At 43.1% G+C, this 27487-nt stretch overlaps 1 protein-coding gene across 2 annotated transcripts in view; it reads right to left on the minus strand.

Moving 5' to 3' along the window:
• Positions 1-27487, minus strand: part of DCLK1 (doublecortin like kinase 1) — a gene marked incomplete at both ends in the record, with an annotated part of 324629 nt that overhangs the window by 157322 nt on the left and 139820 nt on the right. The window lies entirely within an intron of this gene.

Raw genomic sequence — 27487 nt, forward strand, 5'->3', positions numbered from 1 at the left:
ACATGTGGAAAAAGGAGTGCTCCTTCACGCTTCCAAACCTAACAGTCCCTGATAGCAATAAAAGTCAGCATTTGATTTTAGCAACAAATACATTTTCTAGTAACTGATACCATAGTTGCCATACACACGATGATCATTGGGGTACCAAACGGAGAAGAATAGTTATATCCTAACAAGAATATAACAATCTCCTTGAGACCCATTCTACCTCCAGCTAAAACAAAAATGGTACCCTTCATACAAGGAATAATAGAATACAGTAATAATAAATACATAAATAATAGAAAAAGTCATTTCTGAGATTTAGATACGGAGGGACTGTATGCCCTGCACTCAAGCTGAGCTAAACTTTAACACTCCTGTGGGCTCCCCAGCTTGTAGTCACCCAAAGGGAAAGTTTTTCAACTTTTTGATATTTATTCAATTTCTTCTCCAATACGAACTCCGCGAGCTAAATGCCGCTTTCCAAGTAAATGTGGTCCAGATGAATAATTTCAAGCTTACTGCTCTCTGTCTGTGGATGCGTGGATGTGCGGTGTAATACTTTTTTCGTTCACAGTATGTATAATGCCAGCAGAAGGCACCGGAAACGCTGCTGATTTCTATCTATTTTCAATTTTCTTTGACTGCTTGGAGCAGATTGTAAAGCGGTCAACTGAAGGCACCATTCAGAACTGCATGAAATAGACTTCTTATTTATCTATTGCACTTTCCCTCGGATATTTAAGGACCAGAGACAAGCTTCCCTGTGTCTGATATGTGAGATATTTTGGGTCTGTGTTTCCTACGAGCCCCTCCCTTATCTGTTGGTAGCTTCATCCACAGAGCACCTGTGGGGTTCTGTTCCTTGTCAGTTCCTGGAGCATGACCCTGACAAGTCAAAGATGCTGTAGGACTTCCAGAAATAAGTTGGGAGAACACTTTAGAGCCCCAAATGCAATGCTGTGCAGGCTTTACATAGTTTTTCTTAAATAATCTCTCATTTCCCAATAATCGCTTGGTTGAGGCTTTAAGAATGATATTTCTCTAATATTTGATGGTAAGCATTAAGTATGAGTTAGGGGCATTCATGGTTGTCAGTACTTATGGTGTCTGCAAAAGCTTTGAAAACACAGGTGACTTAAGGGGGACCTTGAAATCATCGAGGAAGACAGACCCAAGGTCTTAAGACTCGTGTCAGAAGCTCTGTCTACTTGGGTTAAAAACAGGCTCTTTGAATTCAGAACCCACTCTCTGTTTCACTCCTCTCTCAGATTCCAACCACGACCTTGTTCATTTTTACCTTTATGACGCAGCACTCCTCACCCCAGCTTTCTTTATCAGCATGGGTATCATCCCAACCAACCCTACGTAGGCCATTGTCATTTTACATGCAGAAGTCCATACTGTGCCGACTGTATGTCCATTAGCATACAGCACACATGCATACAAAAATGAGTAAGAATGGGAAACCGTGTCTTTTTCAGGCAAAATGTGAATTAACCCTAAAAAAGCAGTATTTCCTAAAGTGAGAATGATTAATAGCATTTGTGCCCCAAATGGTCCCATAGCCAAAGAGATTTGGGAAATATTTAACCAGTAGAAACAGGTTTCTTTATTTCTGGTCTTCTCAAAACCCTTAGTGCACTAATGTACACTGCAACTCCAAAGAGGAGATGATAGAAGAACATAGTGTTTCCCAGACTCATGTGATTCTGGAACTCTTCTCACCCACATTGGTATGGACTCCTGTCTGACAGGGTCCCTTTGGTACCCTGCTGACAGCCATAAGTGAAAAGAACACGCAAAGGAAATAAGAGTTACTTACCCTACTCCTGAGCTGCCATATTTCTCTAGCTGATAAATATTTATTGGCTAATTTTTAAACCATTCAAACATTTATGCTGGGCCTACTCTGTGCCAGGCTTTGCGCCAAACTTTATGATGACAAAGCTCTGATGGATGAAAAGTACTGTTTTCCAAAAGAAACTGTCCTTTCTTTCCTCACAGTCCCATCATTTGCATTTTAGAGCATCAGATGGCCAACGAGAAGACATTCACCTACTGGTGCCTATTTTATGCCACTGCTAAGCAGACAAATAACTATCAAAACTACAGTGTGTTATGAACAGGTTGCCAGCCAACTCCCATCCATCATAATCCCATGACCAGCCTCCCAGAAGACTCAGAGAACGGAACAGACAATGATGCAGCCTGGACAGTTTAGGTATAATTCTGTTGGCAAGTGGGAACTGAAAAAGGATGAACTTTTGATGTTGTTTCCAACTCCAGGATTCCAAGAACGTAAAAGGAACGCAGTGATGATTAAGGAAAACTAACTGTCATCGCTCAGCACAAAAAAAGGGAAAAGTCCTTTCAATGCCAAGCAACATGTATTCATTTACGTCTCAATTTTCAGTGACTAAAATCAAGAATTTGTTCAACTGTCAGAAACTGTGATGTTTTCTGTGCTTTCTGCTCTGGCACCATTTAGCCATTTCCCTGCTCACAACCTCCCATCAGAGAAGGTGGGTACGGTCAGTAGATCAAATTCAAATTTATAAAACTGCTCCCTGTTAGAAGCCTTGGTAAAACAGTTGATAGCAGAGGCTTAAACACAAGGTTACAATAAATATGGATTCAGGATAATCTATGCCCTTCAATTATCCGTGCTCTCACTCTTTATCACTGATATTGAGGTAGCTGTAAATGTATTCCATCTAACAATAAAGAATAACAGAGTAAGATTTATAACCCTTTTCTCTAGGCCAATATACTTTGAGAACTTTCCTTTAGGCATTACTGTACATTCTGATCTCAAAAGATTAGAAAAGATAGAGAAATGTAAAACCAACGTTGTGCATAATGATCTGATTTTATATATTTACACATTGTTATTCCTTTTTAAGTTTGAGGTTCTCAAAAGTCAGAGTGGTAACCAGCTTTGAGAAATAAGTTCCACTTATGGATTAAAAAAAACCATGCTCCTTGCTACAACAAGGTAGTGAGAGTTGACCTATTCTTTCATGAACTCTCTGGTTGGCAGGTATCAGATGCTGGAATCAACCATCAATATTAGATCCAGGGAAGATGCAAAGGCAGAGATAAGAAGTTTGAGAAAAGAAAGTCCAACCTGTTCCTGTTTAACCATCATTCTCTTGCCCCCAGAAGAGCTGGTATTGTCAGCATACACCCGCCTCCACTGTCTCCATGGCCACAGATGCTGACTCTGTACCGTCTCCCAAGCCCAGGCCTTTCCTGCCCCTCCTCTTCACCCCCATCACCACATCAGTCCAGAGCTTAGCCTCTCACCTGTGGACCTTAGCATTTCCCTCCCATGGCTTTTCTCACTCCCATCTCCTTTCTCTCCCACCAGTCCTATTTCATTCTCTTAATCTCCTTCTCCTCAGAAAACCTTCACCATCTCCCTCCATGGCTCAGAAAAGCATCAATGGCTTATCATCAAATTCAAGTTCATCTTTGAGCTTGGCGTTCCAGACTCCTCAAAATCTGCTTCCAACCTATCTTTCAAGTCTATGGTAGGTTTACCCACGGCATGGTGCCTGATACTTAATAAGCATTGGATGGGTGGATGGGTGGATGGGTGGGTGGGTGGATGGATGGGTGGATGGGTGGGTGGATGGGTGGGTGGGTGGGTGGATGGATGCATGGGTGGATGGATGGGTGGGTGGATGGATAGAGAGATAAATCTAAGTACTATGCTCCAACCTGAAACATGTTCCAGTTGATCTGCCTTACTGATTCTCCTTGGAAAAGGGCTTTTTCTTTCCTATGCATGTGTGGCTTTGGTATGATTTTTTTTCCCCCGTTAGGTATCCCCTCCTACTAACTCTTTGCCTATGCAAATCCCTCCTATGAGTCAAAGCTCAGTTGAAGATCCAAGCCTTACCTTCTCTATCCACTCCAATCCAAAGTGCCTCGCCCCTGCTCTGAACACCTAATCTTCACTCAATAAATGTTCATTGGGCACCTATTATTTGCCAGCCACCCTGCTAGGCCTTGAGAATACGACTGCCCTCTATTCATTTCCTTGAGAATACGACTGCCCCCTATTCATTTCCAGCACATATGTGCACAGACGGACACTCCTAACACACTGTGGTGAATTACTAATTCAGCAGAGAGTAACCTGCAATACCTTCCAGTGGTTTGTCATGGGTCTGGAGGCAGGCGGCTGGGGTGCAGCTCGTGCTCTGCCATTACCACTGACTTGAGCAAATCAGGAAACCCTGCTTCCAAAGATCCTAAACTTTGGGCAGAGGCAGTGCCTCCCTGAGTGCGATTCTGTGTCACAATGGGAACATCTGCTCTGGCACCATTTCCCAAGAGCACAGCCCTGTCGTCAAAGCCCGGGTTCTGCATTAACCCAGTTCTGCCCCGTAGATGCTATTCTCTTTGTGCCTCCGTGTATCATATTGGTGGTTTTAAGAATTCGACTGTGAATCTGAAGGGAATCAATCCTCAATAAATTTTAGCTATTTTTATTAGCCCAAATATAGTTTTCCTTCCAAATAACTATAAATCAAATCTATACCTAATATAAACAAATAAAACGTTAAAAAAAAACTTAGTATGTAACTCCTGGGCACAACAAACAGCCTTCTTCTCTAAGTAGATTTGGGTCAAATGTAGCATATGGATGTCCCTTCTCACTTTGAGAACAGGGGTTCTACTGGTATAATTATCTTGGTGCAAAGCACACTTTGAATTAGTATCAGGGAATTGGTGCAAAGCTGGTAGAAGTTGCTAACAAGAAGTTGGGTTCATGCCTCTGATTTCCACCAAGTTTCCACTGATGAAGAACCTAGGGGTAAGACAGGAATAAAGACACAGACCTACTAGAGAATGGACTCGAGGATGTGGGGAGCAGGAAGGGTGAGCTGTGACAAAGCAAGAGAGAGGCATGGCCATATATACACTACCAAACATAGGGTGGATAGCTAGTGGGAAGCAGCCACATAGCACAGGGAGATCAGCTCGGTGCTCTGTGACCGCCTGGAGGGGTGGGATAGGGAGGGTGGGAAGGAGGGAGACGCAAGCGGGAAGAGATATGGGAACATATGTATATGTATAACTGATTCACTTTGTTATAAAGCAGAAACTAACACACCACTGTAAAGCAATGATACTCCAATAAAGACGTAAAAAAAAAAAGTTTCCACTGAAATGATGCTGTGACAGTCACCTGCAAATATGTTTACCTGCTTCCACACGTATATATAGTTCTATGAACCATTACCTTAATCAGGGCCTATCGGGGTCTGTCACCAACTTTTAGTTTTGTGGGAACTGGAGATTTGTATTCCTCTGCGAAAAGTGTCCTTTGTTGAAATGTCCCTACACTAGAAACAAAATTACAGATGTACTGTATACAATTCATAAAAGAGGTAGTTTATGGCACACAAGGCTTAATATTCCATCAATTAATTTGCAGTTCTTACCTAACACTTTGGTTACTATGTGAACATCTAATCCCAAATATAAACACCACTGTATCTGAAAAAACATGGACGATTATAATTGCCAGATGTGCTGGAAAAAGCCTTTGAATGAGGATCAGGATACACAGGTTCTGAGCACAGATTTGCCATAGTCATTGTATACACTTGAACCGGTTACTTAAATTCTCTTACTTATCAGTTTCTGTAATGGTTCTGTTTTACCACAGTAATTATGTGATGAAGATATAAAGAAAAGATGAAAATTCTCTTCTGGGTGTGATATAGCAACAAGAATGTTTCTATATATATTACTATACTTAACCTTCAATATACATTATTACATTTAAGCCCCTCTGCTATGAGGGAGACGCACTAGTAAACAATAGTTAGATGCTACTATTTTCCCTATTTTAAGATTTAAAAAAACGTAGCCAGATTAAACAGAAGATCAATAGGAATTTGAAACCAGGTCAGTTAGAATTCAGACGCAGGCTCTTAAACTACCAAGTTTCAGGAAAACAAGTCTATTCAAATTCATAGAAACATGTACCCTTCCAATTTTGTATTATAAATTTCAGTTGATAAAACCATTTAGTTATCCCATATATTGTACATGAATAGCTTATAATAAAAAGTATTAAAGCAAGTTTGAATTATTTCTTTGACTCAAGGAAAACATTATTCAGTTTTCTGACATTCTTTATGTGAAATCTGAATTCATCTCTTTCCCATTAACTTGTCTTTATGCACTCTCGTCCCAGGGGACCAAGCTGCTTACATGGAAGGGAGAAAAAAAAAATCACAGCAGACAAATATGGACTTCCTCTGCTCTGAGCTTCCGGTTTGAGTTGCTCTACAAGGGCAGAGATTCAAACAAAGGCAATAAAAGCATCTGCTATTTACACGTTTCCAAAGCAGGACTGTGGAATCCATTCCCCCTTACTGGAATGAGATCTCCATGGTGACGCTGACATCAGGGAACAGGGCGAGATTCTCAGCAGCGCCTGTATGATGAGATTTTCTTTACAAGAGTGACCTCTACCAACGAAATTAGGGATATCTCTGCAGCCATGGCCTCATATGTTTGAAGCCACACCAGCCACTGTGTCTTTATCAGGTGTCTCCTGGTATGTTAGAGATGCTAAAAATATTTCACTGTCACCTATTTAATGTATTTTAAGTGAAATTACAAACCACCACAAAAAATAAAAGCCAAGAAATTCAGTCCATTTATTGGAATCATTGAGTATCCCTATCCTTTCTGTTTCAATTTTCTTTTTTTAAAAAAGGATATAATACTAATGATAATAATTTCTCATTCTTCTTGATACCAGTTAAAGAGGGTAGCTTTAAAGGTTCTGTTGCCCACATTTTGATGAGATAATCTTTACCAAAAAGGAATACTTAGACTTTTGAAAAAAAGTCCAGTCACCTGTGTATCTAAGGCACCAGAATCAACAATCTCCTTTCTACACAACTCGTAATATGACCATTATAATTAGCTCTCAGTTAAAACTGACACACATAGGCCCCCTCCTCCTGTCAAAACTTAATTTTGAGAAGATTTCTCTTCCAATTTCATTCCATACTTGGCTTCATTTCTTAGCTCTTAGCATTGAGCATTGTTATGACACATGATATTATAAGTCAACCACTGTGAATTTTCCTGTTCTATAATCATGTAATTCCATACATTTCTGGTTCTAAAATATGTCTACAATTAGCTTATAGCCAAATATTAGGAATACGTTATATTATTGTCACAAAAATACATTCTCCATTGTTCCTTTATCACTTTTTCATTTCTTTGATGACAAACTTATACAAACGGTAGTTTATTTTACAATTGCTCTTCTAGCTATAAATTCTAGTGGGAAGCTGCTGCATAGCACAGGGAGGTCAGCTTGGTGCTTTGTGACCACCTAGAGGGGTGGGATAGAGAGGGTGGGAGGGAGCCTCAAGAGGGAGGGGATATGGGGATATATGTATACGTATAGCTGATTCACTTTGTTATACAGCAGAAACGAATACAACATTGTAAAGCAGGTATGCTCCAGTAAAGATGAAAAACAAAGAAATTTCTAATAAGGAAAAATATTTTCAAGAAACTATGGTTCTTCCCCAGAAAAAGATATAACCAGTAAGAAAAGCAATATATTATTCTAATAATAGTAAAATAATAGTAACAAAGAGAAGAAAAGAAAGCTCCTCAAACTGCTTTTTACAAGTTTGAAGCTCTAGGATCTTGTTTTGCAAAAGTGGATAATATTGTTGAAGTTCAGAATTGGCTCGGAGCTAACACTGGAATAACATGCTGATGCTTAAAAGAAATGGAAAAAAGAAATGTTCTCTTTTGAAATGCAAGCAATTTAATTTGCTGGGTCAACCAGAAAAAAAAAATGCCAATAATTATGGAATGGAAAGTACATCTATTCCTTAAGTGTGTTCTCAGCCACTGGCTCACACGGACATCACCTAGGGAAGACCGCCATGGAGCATCCTCTCTGATGGAGCAACGCGCTCTTCATACAGTGTCACCATCCTTCATGGGACAGCAACCTATTCTAAATGATGGTTCTTTCATTACTTATCCTATTTTTTAAATACTAACATCCTCTTCTTCTTCTTCTTCTTCTTCTTTTTTTTTTTTTTTTTAGGAGTAAAGTGACCCTCTAGTACCAAATACTGACAGGGGGCATTGGCTCTGCCACCTAATAGGTATGTGACCTTGGGCAGCTATTAAACGTCCTCAGCCTCAGTTTCTGCATCTGTAAAATGGGGCTTATTGTGCAGAGTTCCTTGAGAATTCAATGAATGAAGGTAGTTAAAGCCCTCAGTAACTACTGGCCCACAGGGAAGGCACAGGGGGACGGGCAGCTGCTACTATTAGTGATGGCACTGGTCAGGCATGGTAGGTCTCTGGGCCAGGCATCATGATGAGGAATCTGGGGCTACCATTTGAGAATGGAATACTAAAACCTTTGAACATCTGGGAAAGAGGAGTGTGGAGAACAGAGCTGACCTCAGAGGCCTCCAATTCTGCCCTCTTGACAAGTTAATGTAACCTCAATCCCACTGCTATGTTTGCTTTCTCCTGAGACTTCCCTCCTGTTGGCTACCACATCCTTAAAATAGCTTATTCTAAGGGCTTCCCTGGTGGCACAGTGGTTAAGAATCCGCCTACCAATGCAGGGGACAGGGGCTGGAGCCCTAGTCTGGGAAGATCCCACATGCCGTGGAGCAACTAAGCCTGTGCGCCACAACTACTGAGCCTGCGAGCCACAACTACTGAGCCTGCGCTCTACAGCCCTCGAGCCACAACTACTGAGCCCGCATGCCACAACTACCGAAGCCTGCACGCCTAGAGCCCATGCTCCGCAACAAGAGAAGCCACCGCAATGAGAAGCTCACACACCACAATGAAGAGTAGCCCCTGCTCGCCACAACTAGAGAAAGCCCGCGCACAGCAACGAAGACCCAACACAGCCATAAATAAATAAATAAATAAAATCTATTAAAAAGAAGTAGCTTAATCTACCTGCCACTCTTCACTTAAGGAGTTAAACCATAGTGCAAGAACGTGGAAACTGTCACACAGTCATCTCTTTAAAGAGGGCACAAATAATCTCTGATCTGAGCTCAGAAGCAAATGCATACCACTTACCTCAAGATGGATGCTACGTTCTGAATGTGTCCACCCAAATCTATATGCTGAAATCCTAGCCCCCAGTGTGATGGTATTGGAAAGCAGGGCCTCTGGGAGGTGATTAGGTCATGGGATTAGGGTCCTTATAAAAGAAGCCTGAGGGGGTTCCTTTGCCCCTTCTGCCAGGTGAGTTTACAGCAAAAAGACAGCCATCTAGGAAGCAGGCTCTTACCAGACACTCAATCTTGGATTTCTCAGCCTCTAGGACTGTGAGAAATAAATTTCTGTTGTTTATGACCCACCCAGACTACAGTACTATTTTGTTTTTATTTTTATTTATATATTTATTTTATTTATTCGGCTGTGTTGGGTCTTCGTTGCTGCGTGTGGGCTTTCTCTAGTTGCGGCGAGCGGGGGCTACGCTTGGTTGTGGTGGCTTCTCTCGTCATGGAGCACGGGCTCTAGGTGCGCAGGCTTGAATAGCTGTGTCTCACGGACTCTATAGTGCACGGGCTTAGTTGCTCCGCGGCATGTGGGATCTTCCCGGACCAGGGCTTGAACCCATGTCCCCTGCATTGGCAGGCGGATTCTTAACCACTGCCGCCACCAGGGAAGTCCTACAGTATTGTGTTACAGCAGACCTAACGGACTAAGGCAAGGGACGTTCAAGCTTAGGGCTGCCACGCGCCCAAGAACAGCGTTATTTAACAAGCCTGATTCAAGTCATTCTTTTCAGGGCTAGAAAAAGAGTTAAACTTACATGCTGTTGCTGAGAGGATCTTCTAAAAGATCCATGTAAATAGGTAGTGGAGATTGTGACTCAGATTCTAATTAGGCAGAAACATTATACTACGATCACTGGAAAAAGAAGACATAAACTATTATGAGACACATGAAGCCAACGAATACAGAGCTTTTCAGAGCAGATGAGGAAAAACAATCCCCAAGGGGAAGATGTGGCACCAGGAGTTAATACTGAGCTGTCTGCTTAACATTTGAACAGAGGCGCTGGGCATAATGGCAGCTTCAAACAAGTCCGAGAAATACTTCAAGCTCTCACTGCCAATGCTGAGAGGTGCTCTGGCTGCCCTCGGTGAAAGTCGCCACACAGGTCCAGCCTGGGCTTGGCAGAGAAAACAGATGAGGGAGGCGGACCAGGCAAACTTCAGTGGTGACTGTAGCAAAAAGGATAATAAATGCCACGTCTAAAGCCAGCAGCACCAAGCGCTGTGTCACCCTGCAGTACTTTATGACTTCATATTTAAATAAGAATTGTTGTCAAATTTCATATCCCCCAACTTTAAAATATATATATATATATATCTGCAACACCACATAAAGAAATCCATACAAAAAGTTCTTCTGGGCTGCATTCAGTCCACGCAACTTTTGATCTAGAAACAACCATATAAAGCTCCTTGAAAATAATTACACCTTCCAAAAAGATTTACGAAAGTGTGTTCTTTCATGCGTGTTTATTCCATTTGCTTGTGTTTGTGGCAGAGCAGGGTCACCGTTTGTCAATGTCAAGAGGAAGGACAAAAAAGTGATGCTCTGAGATGCTTCCACTAAATGTTCGTAAGCCTGGGAACCCTGAACAGGATAGGTGTGGGGCAAATTAAACTTAGGACACTGAAAAGCTGGCTTAAGGTGCTCTGCGACAGGGTTCCTGGAGTGCAGGTGAATTAGGAAGCGTGGATCACAAAGGTTGGGCTTCAAACCCAGAGGGCCAAACACAGCCCACAAAACCTATGCAAGGCAGCACTCTCAGATACGGTTTCTCTGATCAGGAGTTAAAGATGTACTTAAAGCATTTAGCTCTCTTGCAATTTTACTGACTCTTATCTCTATGTGCACATGACCAGTGAATCAGTGCATGACTTATTTCCCCCTTGATGTTTCAGGAGCCCAAGACCAGTGCAAAGGCCTATGATGTGCCAGGCCCCAAAGAGAGACTTAACTAACATTACGTTGATTCCTCACAAGTACCCTTTGGTAAAACCTGATTTTTTAAAAAAGGTTCACAAGAAAATCACAATCCAAAGAATTGGTATCTATTTGAGGGATAAAAATATAAAGACAAACACTCTACTTTTTATATTCTTGTGCACTGGCTTGTCACTTGAGGTTACAGGCAAAAAATGATATTCCCAAACCCATGGAAGCATGCTTCTTCCAGGAAAATTTGTAAATTGCTTGACATTAAAGTATGGAGTTGGTTGTTTTCAATCTTTCTATTTCTAATCTACTTGTCTGACTTTACAGCTTGACATTAAAAGGGATTTTTTTAATAAAGCAGAAGCTAACACACCACTGTAAAGCAATTATACTCCAGTAAAGATGTTTAAAAAAGGGATTTTTTTATACGATTCAAATTAGTCTTCTCAAGTAAATGATGTTTTTCAAATGATGACATTCCCATAAATCTGAGATCTCCAAAATGACTGTTACCACCATCACCACTGCCCCATGACCATCAACACCATGGCCACCATCACCGCTGGTACCACCATCATCACCATCAACACCTCCACAATGGGAGCGCTCCTAAAACATTGGATTTTTTAAATGAGCTGAGGATACAGCCTTTTGTCTCCTGTGTGTTATGTGTAACATATTGGTCAGTGTTCTGGCTGGTGGACGCTTAACCACTTCTAGTTGAGCATAATGATTCCAGTAGTATTCAGTCCAAATGCAACCGAAAATTACATTCTAAAATTATTATATGAAAAAATTACTTTTATTGTACCCCAACTCAAACGTCTGCAGCTAAGACAAACATTTATATAGCATCAAAAATATTATTGGAGAAAAAAATACTTATTCTTCCAAAAATGTATTTGAGAATAGTTTTTTTAAATTGCTAATGAAAACATTCTCTAGAATTGTTTGGAGTTGTTTGAATGATAATACTGTTTTGCATAATTGTATTGAGATCTAAGCAAAACTGACAAAAGGCTGAAAGACATGGCAATAGTAAGATAAAAAATTTTATGACGTCTAAAATGAAGGATTGGTTTCAAAACATTGTTTGTTTCTTTGTTTTTGCAGTACGCAGGCCTCTCACTGTTGGGGCCCCTCCCGTTGCGGAGCACAGGCTCCGGACGCGCAGGCTCAGCAGCCATGGCTCACGGGCCTAGCCGCTCCGCAGCATGTGGGATCTTCCCGGATCGGGGCACGAACCCGTGTCCCCTGCATCAGCAGGCGGACTCTCAACCACTGCGCCACCAGGGAAGCCCCAAAACATTGTTTTTATAAATAAAGGCTGATATGGGTATACAACGATGAACATATACTTGCAGATGTTCCTTATTCAATGGTCTTTAAAAAAATTATATATGGTGACCAAAACACTCTAGGCCAATATTTCTTCTTTGTCTTCATCCTATAGTATATATATTAGAGTTTCTATAATCCTTTTTATCTACATACAGAGTTCGGTAAATAACATGGGGCTGGTTGCCACTTCCCCACAATGCATGAGCTGTAGGTGCAAAGCATCATGACTTCAAATGCTTACAGAGGCCTGGAGGGTAACACAAACAGTGAAGTGGGCCAAGCATCATAAAACCCAGCGCAAATGGGGTGGAAAATGGCAGTTAACACAGGCAGACAACAGGAAATTGGTGGGGCTGTTATAAACCGAAACCCTCCTCTCACCTAAAAGGGTCACCTCCTCAACACCTGTCCTGCAGGAAGGTTAGCCCAGTGTTGCTAGATTCATTGATTTCCTGAGAGAAAGTGAAATCAGGTTTTTATTTGAAAGTCCCCGATTCTTAAAAGTTGGCAATGCATTTTTTTTTTTTTAATAAAAAAACACTGTACATTCCAAATAAAACACACCAGTATCCTGAATTCAACCCATGGGCAGGCAGTTTCCAATCTCTGGGGGAGAATTCCATACTAAGTGGTCATTAGCCATGGTTCATGTGCATAAGGCCAGTCCCCGTGGCTGTACCTAAGGTCCAAGGGAGGCCCCCAGGCCTCCTGATACACTCCAACTCTAGCAATCTCCAAAGGCAGTCAAGGTAGCCTGCAGTCCAGACCCACCGGTTCTGGAAATGGGAGCCCATGAACAATCAATACAGTTGATGCTGTATGTGTCCGTGTGTGTGGGCGCGAGCGTCCTCGTGTGCTTACTCTGGTACGCTGGGAAAAGGGTGGATTTCTCAACTGAGATTATTTTTTGAGTCCTTCTTCTCTTACCCATCCCTGACCATGACTCTCTTTTCTCCCTTCCTGGGAGCAAAGAGGGGAGAAGCAGATGATATGGAGAATCTATAACAGGAAATTTCAGACCAAATACTACCAGCTCAGTAGAGATGGAACAAAATTAAACCCCTTCGATAAAGGCCAAAAGCACATTCTGCCTCTCTTTCCTGCCCCTCAAGTCATCCCCTGGTTATAAGGGCTAATCATGGTTTGAAAGGCTGCCAGTTTCACCTTCCAAGGGAAAGGTCTCTCTTAAAAATAAAAATCAATCATACACAGTATTTTTTTTGGTCACATCTGCTCTGCCCAAATGTGAAAATCACCAGGGCCATTAAAAACTATTACAAATGTTAGCTCTAGTTGGAAGGAAACTGTGTAAATAAAACTCAGCCATCTAGGGAAATAGATTTGGGGCCTAAGACATCAAAGTGAGAGGATAAAAATCAAAGCTTTTCATAAATCATTTCTAATGGTTGATTTTTATTTATTAGGTATTTCACTAGTGAGAAGTAAGTTGACATGATTCTTCTTTCTTTCAGAAACTAGTCTTACGGTATCGATGGCCTTCTGTCGTGATTAGCTCTGAACGTCCCTAATGGCACATAAAGGGTCAGTGCATTTATCTAGGGAACATCTAGCAAGGACCGGGAGATACTCTCAATGTTTGGATGAGGACACGTTTATGTTTCCACATGTTTATGGTCTAATTCTCATTTCATGAAACACCAATACAGGACAAGATATAACAGTAGCTTTGGATGGCTGTCGTAGCTTTGAAAAGCTTCGAAGAGCGGCTCTGGAATCTGAGGACATCTGATTTAAAACTCAATTCCATTCATTACTAGCTGGGTGACCTGGGCCGATTACTCAACATTTAGAAATCTCCTTTTCTTCAGAGAGAGAATGAAAATACTATTGCATCCACCTCCCAAGATGGCAGAAAGAATCTGATAAGATAATGTATGGACACGTGTCAGGCACAGAACAAGTGTTTAGCAGAAGGCAAGTAATTGTATGCAGCCCTGGTAAAGCATAAACTTCTAAGATTACTCTCAGAAAAGCCAACAATCATGGCATAGAAGGCAAAATAAATCAGCAGTTTCCAGCTTCTCTTTCCCTTGTACTGTTTTCATACTGAAAATTATTCCATCTAATGGCTGTCAGGCATTAGAACTGCAATCAACACTAAGCAAAGTACATGAAAATAACATTTACTTTCCGTCTGTAAATTATCCAGTTTTCTTTCCCATGTGAAGAATACAGTGCAGTAACTATATAAGCTATCTCCTTACAGCCCCTGAAAATCACATTCTTTTGAAATACCTGACAAGTAGACGAGTGAACATTCTCCCCATGCTGAAACATTTGTCCATGCCAATCATAACTTCCTTGATGTTAAAAGAAATGAAATGGAAGCATGAACTGCCACAACGAGCAGCCAATTAAAGCTTTAAAACCATAGAAAAGGCATAACCATTCACCGTAAATCTCAACACTGAGGTTCTCTCCTTGTCTGTCATTTAGACAACCTCAAGTTTCAATATTCAGTCTCTGCCTCTAACATTCAGTCTCATCAGATATCAGGTTAGAACTACCAGAAACAACAGCCATGCTTATAAAGTGTATTTAAATGAAACCATTATGATAATTCAATTTCTACAGTAATTGAGCCACAAACTTCTTTGTGTAGTATTTGTAGTGTTATACTGCCCTTCAGTGTTCAAACACATGAACGGTTAACCAAATTTTTTTAAACTCGAGAAGTGTCTTTGTATAAACATTTACAGTGACCAAAATAGTTATTTTTTTGCAGTCTCTCGGTGAAGGGTGTGACTATGGCTTCAACTTTGCCCCACAAAATTCATACACCGAAATACTAATTCCCAGAGTATGACCTTGTTTGGAAACAGGGTGACTGCAGATGCAGTTAGTTAAGATGAGGTCATGTTAGAGTAGAAGGGGCCCCTAATCCAGTATGATGGTTGGCCTTATAAGAAGGGGAAATGTGGACACAGACACACACACAGGAAGGACGGCATGTGAAGATGAAGGGAAAGGTCAGGGTGATGCTTCTATAAGATAAGGAAGGCCAAAGATTGCCAGCAAACCACCAGAAGCTTAGGAGAGAGACAAGGGACAGATTCTCCTTCACAGACCCCGGAAAGAACCAACCCTGCTGACACCTTCAACTGAGACTTCTGGCCTCCAGAACTGTGAAGCAACACACTTCTGCTGTTTACACACCCCAGTCATGATACTTTGTTACTGCAGCTCTGGCAAACCAGTACAGGTGTGTATCTTTCATGCATACAAAAATAGAGAATAACATACAAATACAAAGCCACAAAACACCTGTAATCTCACTTTAAAAGTAGAAGGAGGAAGGCTTGAAACATACCAGATTACTGTTAAACTTAACAGTAGGGTTTAAACTTAACTGGAGGGTTTTTTTTTTTTCGTAGCATCAGCTGCTAGTGGCTTCATTTTTCCATTAACTTTGAGTTCTAGAGGGTTTTATTTTTTATAAATTTAGCTATTTATTTATTTATTTTTGGCTGTGCTGGGTCTTCATCGTTGGGTCTTTGTTGCTTTCTCTAATTCTGGCGAGCGGGGGCTACTCTTTGTTGCTGTGCGCAGGCCTCTCATTGTGGTGGCGGGCTCTAGGTGTGAGGGCTTCAGTAGTTATGGCACGTGGACTCAGTAGTTGTGGCGCACGGGTTATAGGGCATGTGGGCTTAAGTAGTTGTGGACTGTGGGCTCTAGAGCGCAGGCTCAGGAGTTGTGGTATATGGGCTTAGTTGCTCCACGGCACGTGGGATCTTCTTGGACCAGGGCTCGAACCCGTGTCCCCTGCGTTGTCAGGTGGATTCTTAACCACTGCGCCACCAGGGAAGTCCCTCTAGAGGGTTTTAGACAGAAACTCCGAAGTCTAGGACATTCTATTACAACACTATAGATGTTGTGCTAACCTGAAAAAGGGCAACACATGATTTTTACTCATTTATGCCAGTTATCACCTATGCCACAACGACCAATTCTTGATTGTATGACAGTTGTTTGTACAGATCCTGGATTAGCCAGGCTCTCTTATTTTCTCCTTGTCCTTGAAGCTTTGTTTATTGGTACCCAGTTGCATTACATTATATATGCAGGATAGAGTATTAAGAACAGGAAAGCCTTTCTGGGACACCTCCTTGACTTCTTAGATAGAAACCGGGAGAGATTAGTCAAGACAATGCCTCCAGAACAAGTGGGCTCTGGACAGAACCCTGGCCATGATGAATCAGTAAAACTGGATTCTTCTAATCTTGACTGTAAATCGCTCTCAGTGGGATCCTAACATCTCTGAGCGCCAGTTGCGTCTTCTCTAAAATGAGCAATTACACTAAATGAGCCGAGGCAGTGCCTCTCGTGGCTCTTTTGCTCCGTGATTTACAAAGGAACACATGCAAGAGACAAACTAAGCAGGCAAATGTTTCCTGCAAGCCTCCCAGGCCTGAGGTCCTAAAGTAAAAGGCACCTTTCTCACCATAGCGAGGGGCTTCCATAGTCAGGAGAGTGCGGAACAGATATAATTAATTCGACAAATTATTAGATGCTCTTACTGGATGTTTGGTAGAACAGGACACCATGTTTTTGCCATGTTATGTCAATGTAAAGACTGAGATGGTCAAGAACTGATTTTATGCTGAGAGGTTAGAGGTCATTACTAAATTTTTGGCATGTGCTAGTCAATGATAACATTAAAACTTCAATGTTCTAGGTGTTTCTAGAACCATGAAATAGTTCAGTTATTACTGCAGTATTATAACAAGTTGGGAAAAACCATTTATTTTAGACAGAAAAAGGCTTCTAGAACCAGAACATACTAGTTAAATGTTTCCTGGTGCATTTATAAAGTTAAACTTGGGGAAAACAATCTCTTTTGAGATTAAAAATACTGCTTAAAATGCAGTAAAATCCTCTTGTATTAAATGAGAACAAGATAATTGGGGATAATCAGGAACTATTATGGCTCCTTTTCCATGCAGAACTTCTGGAAACAAATTAAATTTAGAAGATAAGAAGGTGTATAAAATTGCAGAATTAAAGCCATTCAAAAGTAATGTGGCATGCGCGAAGCGGCTGGGCCCGTGAGCCATGGCTGCTGGGCCTGCGCATCCGGAGCCTGTGCTCCGTGGTGGGAGAGGCCGCAGCGGTGAGAGGCCCGCGTACCGCAAAAAAAAAAAAAAAAAAAAGTAATGTGGCATGAAATGCCAGGTTTTGAGAATTTATAATATAGGGTTGTGAGAGGAAACAAAAAAAAAAGAGAGAATTTTCACGAACAATGAAACTATAAGAATTCCAGGAGCAAACATTTTGTAGGGACTTCCCTGGTGGTGCAGTGGTTAAGAATCCGCCTGCCAATGCAGGGGACACAGGTTCAAGCCCTGGTCCAGGAAGATCCCACGTGCCGCAGAGCAACTAAGCCCGTGTGCCACAACTACTGAGCCTGCGCTCTAGAGACCATGAGCCACAACTACTGAGCCCACACACCTAGAGCCCACGCTCCGCAACAAGAGAAGCCACAGCAGTAAGAAGCCCACGCGCCGCAACGAAGAGTAGCCCCCGCTCGCTGCAACTAGAGAAAGCCCGTGTGCAGCAACAAAGACCCAATGCAGCCAAAAATAAATAAATAAATAAAATAAAAAGATGAGCAACCTCTATTAAGAAAACAACAACAACACATTTTGTAAGAGGAAATGAATGTGTAAACTGTACGCATGCATGACTTCAGAATTCACAGACAGTCCCAGGGTTTTAAAGTCCTCCATCATCCTCTCCTAGTTGGCAGGCTCCCTTTGCTCCCTAAATCTCTGCCTTCTTGAAGCCATTAAATGTAACCAGCCAAATTACACTAAGGCAGGTGGCCAGAAATACTTACTTTCATCTCTCACATTCAAATCTTCATGAGTAACTTGATAGAACATACTTTTAAATGTGCTTGCATCTGAGTTTTTCTACACATATGAAAACCTCAGCATCAAAATAAACATTCCCGGGGACTTCCCTGGTGGTCCAGTAGTTAAGACTCTGCCTTTCCAATGCAAGAGGCACGGGTTCAATCCCTGGTTGGGGAACTAAGATCCCACATGCTGCATGGCGGGGCCAAAAAACTAAATAAGAATAAATTAAAAAAAAAACAGCTGGATATTAAAAACATTGAAAAAAAATAATGAACATTCCTGAAAGCTCTGACTTCCATGAGGTTCATAAACGGAGACTCAAATCTGGCCCTGCTGCCTGTTTTTGCACAGCCCGTGAGCTAAGGATGGCTTTTATATTTGAAAATGATGGAAGAAAAATCAGGAGAATAACATTCTGTGTCAGGTGAAACTGATACGAAATTCAAATTTCACTGTCCACAAATACACTTTCATTGGAACACAGCCATGCTCACACGTTTCGGGGATTGTCTATGGTGTCTTTAGCGCTACAGTGGCAGAGGACAGTAGGACCCACAATGCCTACAATATTTTCTCGCTCTAACCCTTTTCAGAAAAAGCTTGCCGATCTCTGATTTAAGTCCTGACTTAAGTTGCTCTGACATGAAATCAGTAAGTTCCTTTACATCACGCAGTAGAAGACGCAGTTCCTAGGTCACCGGTGCTGTGTGTTAACCCTTCAAAACCTAGAGTCTCCTGAACACAGGACAGCTACTTCACAAACGTGTTGTTAACGATGCTAATAATTGTTCAAAATAAATACACACAACTGTCTCTCCACAAGCATTACAGGAAAATTCCTGTGCATGCCAATAGCTCACTACTCTATTCAGACCAATGGTCCAGACTAGGCAAGCACTGACCAACTGTATGCATATGACCAGTCCATCCAAAGGCCCAGTGCCACCCATTCTATGCTGACTCCAACTCAACTGAATTCACACCAGCGTCAGGAGCTTCTGTGCTGTGTACACAGAGCCCTCATTCCATGTGAGACTGATATGCTCTTTTTTAGCCAAATTTTACTCATTTGGTTGTTAAGTGATGTTTCCACATTTAAAAATATTTACTTTTTAAAGGGATCTCACTTTGCCTTCCAATGCAGGGGGTGAAGGTTCGATCCCTGGTCGGGGAGCTAAGATCCCACGTGCCTCATGGCCAAAAAACCCAAACATTAAAAAAAAAACAGAAGCACTATTGTAACTAATTCAATAAAGACTTTAAAAATGGTCCACATCAAAAAAAAATCTTAAAAAATAAAATAAAGGGATCTCAGTTTACGCACTGCTGTGCAAAGCACAGAAAGAGAAAAATTCTGCTCAGTAAAACCTAGAAACGTCCTACCATGAAGGAAAGTTCATTTGAAAGCAACTAAGGGCTGGTTAAGAAACCAACTGCTCTCTCTCTTTTTCCAAGACTGACTAGAAGCCACTGAGAATCAACCCACACTTAGTCCTCTGTTTCCACGGCCCATTCCACAGGCATGTGGTCGGAAGAGCACTTGCTTTTTCTTTTCTTTTCTTTTCTCTTTTTTTCTCTTCTCTTCCCTTCTCTTTTCTTTCCCTCCCTCCCTTCCTTCCTTTCTCTTTCTTTTTAAAACTGGGGTCTTCTGCACTGTGACTGATGTGGAGAGGAAGGCCGCCTGCCATACCAGTAAACATGGGGTGTTGGGGCCCTCAAGCCATCAGCCACTGCAGTCACCCTGACTGTGCACCTGGAAGGGATCCAGGATGGAGAAAAACAGGATCCTGGTCCTAGGTAGCTAAGGTGCATATCAAAGGAATGATTGCAATGAGCTCAGACTCCTGCATCTTCCCATACATAAAAAAGTGCTAAATTCATTGACCTGAGTTGCCTGGTTTTTCTTTAATTAACAGTAATCTTTCAGTGTTTGATGCTCCAACTTCCCGTTTTTTGTTGCAAAAACTCTCATATATCCTGGTTCCTCCCTTAGCTCTTCAGAGCAGTGCCTCAGAGCTCTCTAAGCGGCTGTCTTCCAGGCTTAAGTCCTCAGAAAGTCCACAGAATAAAACGTAATTCTCAACTTTTAGGTTGTGCATTTTTTTTCAGTCGACACTGACCTTAGAAATATTCTTCAGGGCCATATAAAAATAAGAATGACCAAAAGATTAAAAAAAACAAGGGCAATAAATCAATGAGATTTGAACCTCTCATTCCAAAGAGAGGGGGGCCACAGGGCAAATTAATAGAGGTTTGAAATGGTATCATAGAAGTTAAGGAAAACTTTGCTTTTGTCAATACATATGTGAGAAACAGAGAGCTCAAAGTAAGGGGACAGTTTAAAAATGAATGTAAGAACTTTCTGAAAATACAATTCACTACAAAACTGAAATTGGTTCATACTCACTAGGGTGGCTATCATTTAAAGAAACAACAACAGAAAATAACAAGTGTTGGTAAAGATGTAGGGAGGTTGGACGCCTTCTGCATCACTGGTGGAATATAAAATAGTGCAGTCATTGTGGGAAACAGTTTGGTGGCTCCTCAAAAACTTAAACATAGAATTACCATGTGATCCAGCAATTCCACTTCTGGGTATACACTCAAAAGAAGTGAGAGTGAGGATTTGAAAAGGTATTGGCACACCCATGTTCCCAGCAGCATTATTCACAATAGCCAAAGGGTAGACTCGATCCAAGTGTCAAAGAATGGATGAAGAAACGTGGTCAAGACATACAATGGAATATTATTTGGCCTTAAGGAAGGAAATTCTGACATGTGCTACAGCATGGAGGAACCATGAAGACATTATGCTAAGTGAAAGAAGTCAGTTACGAAAGAACAAATATTGCATGATTCCCGTTTTATGAGGTACCTAGAAGAGTCAAATTTTTAGACATGGAAAGTAGAATGGTGTTGCCAGGGGATTGGGGAGGGGGAAAAGACAGCTATTGTTTAATGGGTACAGAGTTTCGGTTGGAAAAGACAAAAAAGTTCTGAAGTTGGATGCACAAGAATACGAAAGTAGTTAATGCCACTGAACAGTAATCTTAAAAATGGTTAAGATAGTAAATTTTATGTTATTTATATTTTACAATTTAAAAAAAACCCTAAAATTGGCCTCCAGGAAAGCACTGGTACACTCGTCAGACAAAATAGTGGTTGAGTCCAGCAGCAATATATACATAAGGAAAAAGTTTCATTGATTCACTTATGCATTGAGAGAAAAACAAATTGGAAAATGACGTTTGTTAAGATGGCGTATTACGAGAGGGACCTACCTGCCCCAGTTTTTCCCTGGAGAGCAGCAGGTTACAGGTCTAAGCACTGAAAGTCCCCTACCCCAGGAAACCCTCAAGTCCCAGGCAACCCTAGATGGTCAGTCACAGCAAGTGAATTTAAAAAGAAACATAATTAATAAAATGCTTATAACAACTGTTGGGCTTTCCTCCCCTGAAGGTCTTGAGGAAAGGAAGGAAAGGAAGCATCGCCAGGTAAGCATCAGTGGGGTCAAGGGCACTGTGACGTTTCCTTTAATTCCCGCAACCTCTAATGCAGGTGTCAGCATCTGCTCATTAGAGAAAGAGACACTGAGAGTGTCTGCTGAGTCACACACTGATAAAGGGCAGAGCTGGGACCCAGGCGAGAGTGGGGATGAGGCTGGGAAGAGATGAAGAAGGGGGAGGGGTGGGGAGAGAGAGTCATGACCGGGCAGGAGCGGAGGGGAAGGGGGAGAAGGGGGAAGAGAGACCCCGGGGGAGGGGCAAGTGCAGAGAGGAAACCTGGAGTGTGATCCTTGTGACTACTTCCCACACCAGTCCCGGGATGCCTACACCCCACCACAGCCAGGTTCTGAGGGACTTCTCTGTGGCTTAATCAGCTCCCTGTGGCTTGAGCTGGTGTGTGCAGGTTCCTGCTCGGGGCACCCCGAGATACTGGACAAGTTGGTGGGTCCCAGGCGTGCCGTGGTGACCTTCAGCAGAGCTGCAGCCCTGCTCACCTCGAATTTTCGTGCAGGCATCAGGGTCACCTCAAAGCCCCTTAGACTCCAGGTCTGTGAGTACATCACAAGCACCGATCCTGCTCTCGGGACAGGAAGTAGTCCTGGATGACCGGAGGGCAGAGGCCCACAGAATCTCCCGCGTTTCCTGGAACTGGGAGGGGGGCTGGTTACAGAGCTTTTTGACCTTTGCGCCTGATACAGTATGTCTTTTGTAGGTTTCTGCCAACCCCTGGCTGCCCCTTCCTCACCTCCAGGGCCTGTCCAGCCCAGCACCCCTCCCACTGACGGCCTGGCCATGTGACGTCCCCAGGGCTCCCCTCGGGCATGGCTCAGTCAGGAAAGGAGGGAGGAAAGGTGACTGGGGGCATCCATCCCCAACGTGATGTTCCTGCCCCCCAGGGCCCTCAGGTGTTAGCACTTTGGGGAGAGGAAGGTTACTAAGCTAAGCACGTATTTCACTGTGAAAGTTTCCCAGGCAACAAGGTGACGTGGGGAGCTCTGGCTGTCCTCCAGTCCACTCCAGACCAGCTCCCCAGCGCCATGAAACTGGCCCGCTTCTTCCTGCCACAGATTCTCTAAAATGCATATCACGTTTTCTGGATCCCTGGACAACGTCCACTTCCTGTGCCCTGTGCTACCAAGTCACCTGTGGGGTGGAGCCCGGGAACGGGCGGGTCGACCAGGTGTGTGTGTGTTGGGGGCGTGTCTTAGGCATAAAGGACACCAACCACTGCTCTGAGGTCGGGACCTTTTTTTACATGCAGGTCACAGAAGAGACTCCAGAAGGGAAAGCCACTGGCCCTGGGGTGGGCTCGGGGTCTCCTTCTCAGCATGATGTATAAAGTGCAGGCCAGCCGGAAGCTGCTAGAATATTGGATGTAGGTTTTGGACCCACTTGGAGACAACTTCTTCATGCCTCCACACGCTCCCTCTCTCTGCACTCACTACTCACTATTTTCGCTCTCTCTCTCTCACCCCACCCCCCCATATATAAGTGTTCTGTGTTTTTTGTGTGTTTGTTTGTTTTTGGCTGCACTGCATGGCTTGTGGGATCTTAGTTCCCTGGACCAGGGATCGAACCCGTGCGCCCTACAGTGGAAGCACAGAGTCCTAACCACTGGACCGCCAGGGAATTCCCTAATTGTTTTGTTTCATTTTTAGCCATGCTGTATTCCCGTCCTGTCATCAGAGACACATACAACATAAAATTTAGTGTACACAATCTTGAATCTGTAATCTATACTTTTACTTCAAAATAATTAACATATATGAATAACAGTCTGAGTAGTTTTCTCAATTATGATCTCTAATAAACAGAACTAGAAGTCTATGTACCCACAAAGCGAGTGTCTTGGAAACCACACAGCCACTGGTCCAGGCCTGGGGCTAAGTGGAAACTTGGTTTACACCTCTCCACGTTCTCATGAGAAACAGTTGTCTTACATGAAAAATAAAGAAAACAGATGCTTACACAGATTTGAATAATACAACTGGAACAAATACTAAACCACATGAAATGTGGATGATAACAGAACATGTAAGATCTGGGCAATAAAACCCCAAGGTAAAAACTCAATAATGTAAAATCTTGACCTCAAAAGCAATTCCAGAACAAGAGTCAAAGCTGAGCAGTGAGTCCAAAAAAAAAAAGTGTTGTTAAGGTTTTGCATGTTTTTCAAAAAATATAGTTGTGGGGAATGAAACATTTTCTTTCTTTTCTTTTTTTTTTTTTTGCAGTACGTGGGCCTCTCACTGTTGTGGCCTCTCCCATTGCAGAGCACAGGCTCCGGACACACAGGCTCAGCGGCCATGGCTCACGGGCCCAGCCGCTCCGCGGCATGTGGGATCTTCCCGGACCGAGGCACAAACCCGTGTCCCCTGCATCGGCAGGCGGACTCTCAACCACTGCGCCACCAGGGAAGCCTGAAACATTTTCATTTAAATCTCAAAATTGAAAGCATCCTTTCTTCTCAGCCATCAGGCAAGACATTTGATGAACACCTCTCACAGTTCCCATAGTGGTGCCCCTGCTGGTCTGGAAGGGGTCAGCTTCAAGGGCAAGAAGTGGAGACAAAGCTCGATGGAGCAGAAGCCCTGGAGTCCAGTGGGGGACCTAGGGTCCCGAGCCTGCTGAAAGAGTCCCTTCATCCACCACCTCCTCCAGCAGAATCTCCCTCTGCTTCCCTTTCCTGAGCCAGATGAGGACGCTCCTGATGGCAGTGACTAGTTTCTACAGTATCCCTGCAGTGCTCAGGGATAGTTTACTTCTCCTGGTTCTATAACGATTACAGTTTTGGAACCAATAGTCAGGACACATAATCTGAGTGTCTGAAGTCATGAGTCCATTGGTGTGTGTAGTGGGTTGAATGGTGGCCCCCCAAAAGATATGTCCAAAACCTAATCCCAGGTACTGTGACTGTGACACTATTTTTAAAAAGTTAAGGGTCTTAAGATCATCCTGGATTAACTGGGATTATCCACCCTAAATCCAGTGACAGGTGTCCTTACGGGAGACAGAAGAGGAAAAGAGAGGAGAAGGCCACATGAAGACAGAGGTAGAGATTGGAGTGAGATCTGGAGGCATCAGAAGCTGGAAGGGGCAAGAAAACTCTCTTCTAGAGCCTTTGGAGAACGGGTGGCTCTAGCAACACCCTGATTGCAGACTTCTGGCCTCCAGAATCTGTAGAAGAATAAATTCACGTTGCTTTAAGCCAAGTTTGTGGCACTTTATTGCAGCAGCCCTAGGTAGCCAATACATCATGCTCACCAGACACTGCACGTCTCCTCACCTGGTCCCTCTTTGCTGCAAAAGTGCTTGTCTCCACCGAACACACACTCACTCGATTGTGAAATGAACAAAATTGATAGTGACTTAGCTGTTTAGTTCTCTCACCATCTAAAGACCCCTTCCTCCTTTCCTGCAGGAGACCAATCCCCTCCCTTTTTTTTTTTTTTTTAAAGATGCTTATTAGTGTTCCTAGGGTTTGCTAACCTTCCTAGGCATTAAAAAATTTTCACCCATGGCCCTAGCCAGAAATTAGTTGTTGAGGGCAATATCAGATTAAAATAACACACTCTCCCACATTTGACACCATTCACTTCGCTTTGATGAACCAGGCCTCTAACAGTATTCGCATTTTTTTTTAAAAGGTAAGATTTTCCTAGACAATCCTACTTCTCATATTCTGCCAAAAAAAAAAAAAAGTTAACTTCATAGATATTTTGGCTAGGGAAGAATTAGCAGAGTAGGAAAGCAGGAAGAGTAGCTTCATTTCAGTGCCCTAAATGTCACTGTCAGGGCTCAGTCTACACACAGGGCAGCGAAAGAACAGAACTGAGACTGAACAGCATGGGAACCTCCGAGGCCATGGAAATGATACCACAAGGAAAGGGCCCTCCGAGGAACAGGGAAACAAGCCACCTCCTTAGGAAGGTTACATCCTTGATAAAGAAGAGCAAATGCCCCAGGAACACACCCAGTTCAGTTCAAAAGAAAATTGGGTCAAATCCAGCTGGGCAGCATCATGAAGCTCAAAGGACCGACGTTAGGAGATTTCTGCTCCTCCACAGTGCGATGGGCTGTATCCACAGTCCATGAAGTATAGTAGATTTACAGTGTTGTGTTAATTTCTGCTGTACAGCAAAGTGACTCAGTTATACATATATTCTTTTTCATATGGTTCATTTCATATTCATTTGTATTATGGTTTATCACAGGATACTGAATATAGTTCCCTGGGCTATGCAGTAGGGCCTTGTTTATCCATCCTGTATATAATTGTTTGCATTAGCTGATCTCAGACTCCAGTCCTTCCCTCCCCCACCCCCCTTCCCCTTGCTAACCACAAGTCTGTTCTCTATGTCTGTGAGTCTGTGTCTGTTTCACAGATAAGTTTACCTGTGTCAGATTTTAGATTCTACATATAAGTGAAACCAGACAGTATTTGTCTTTCTCTTTCTGATGTACTTTGCTTAGTATGATAATCTCTAGGTCCCATTATCTCTTGAACATTTCTTGGCAGTGAGGTGGGCAGAGAAAGATAGATTGACAGCCATGTAACTGGAGCAGAGGCTCAGAGCTGACATAGCTCAAGGCAGGAGACGGTGCTTGGACAGAGTCCGTGACGAAGGCACCCTCCCGGGGCCCGGCGCTGGGCTCTGGAGCCGATGAGATGACTCTGGGATGAAATCCCACCCCTGTATCTTGTTTTCATTTGGCAGCAAGACAGGGATGGCGGTACACCGACTCCTACCTTCTAACAACGAATAATCACCCCCCCCCCGTGGACTTCCTTTCTACGTCTAGACTAAACCCTTCCAGGCCTTCATTGACTGCGCTCCCAGAAGCGTCTCCTTCTGTGACCACAGAATTAAAGTTCTCGTCCGTAAGTTGCTGACGGCAGACCCGGACGCCTCTCCCTTTCGCACATCTCAATTACTTCTTCAGCCTCTGCCCTCCATTCAGTTCAACAGCAACGCACCCTAACCCGATCCTGCCCGCATCCTGGGACACATTCCTCTCTGCTTTCTTTCTCTTGGGCTCTTTACGTGCTTCCCAAACAACTTGTAGTGAATTCTTCCCGCCTGTAGATTCCCCATCATGCAAATCTATTAACCGTGAGATACCGACTGCCTACTAAGTGCTCAGCCCACATGTGTGCAGTGACACAGGGAGGGAGGGAGACCGACTCCTCACCCTCAGAACTACACACATCCTGCTGGATACACATTTCCTAATGAATGTACAAATTAATCATTAGGATGGGGCCAGACTGCGAAGGATCTCGGAAGCTCAGGAGAGGCATTCTGCCTCCATACAGTGCAGGCTGTGAACTCACGGCAGGTGGCCTAACACAGAGAAGTGGTCAGCGTCGGCAGGTTCCGCATCCAAGGTTTCAACCAACCGTGGATGTGGACCCCACGGATACAGAGGGCAGACTGTGATGACCAATACTGCAGTTACGACGGACATGGGAAGACACATCCGAAAGACGGCCGGAGCGTAAAGACTACAGAACTTGGTGCTTGAGCAGGTGTGAGGGACAAAGAAAAGAGAGCTGAAAACCTCCACCTTCCGGTGCAGCCCTGCCTCTTCCTCTTCTCTCTTCTGTCCACTGAACGTCACCAGTCACGAAACTAACAGTCCCCACGCTGAACAGATGCATCACGGCTCCCACCTTCCAAAGCCTGCTCTTCTTCCCGTCTTTCCACGACATCACTACTCACCCAGCTGCCCGAG

Source organism: Leucopleurus acutus (assembly GCF_964270905.1).
Source record: "Leucopleurus acutus genome assembly, chromosome: 18".
NCBI lineage: Eukaryota > Metazoa > Chordata > Mammalia > Artiodactyla > Delphinidae > Leucopleurus > Leucopleurus acutus.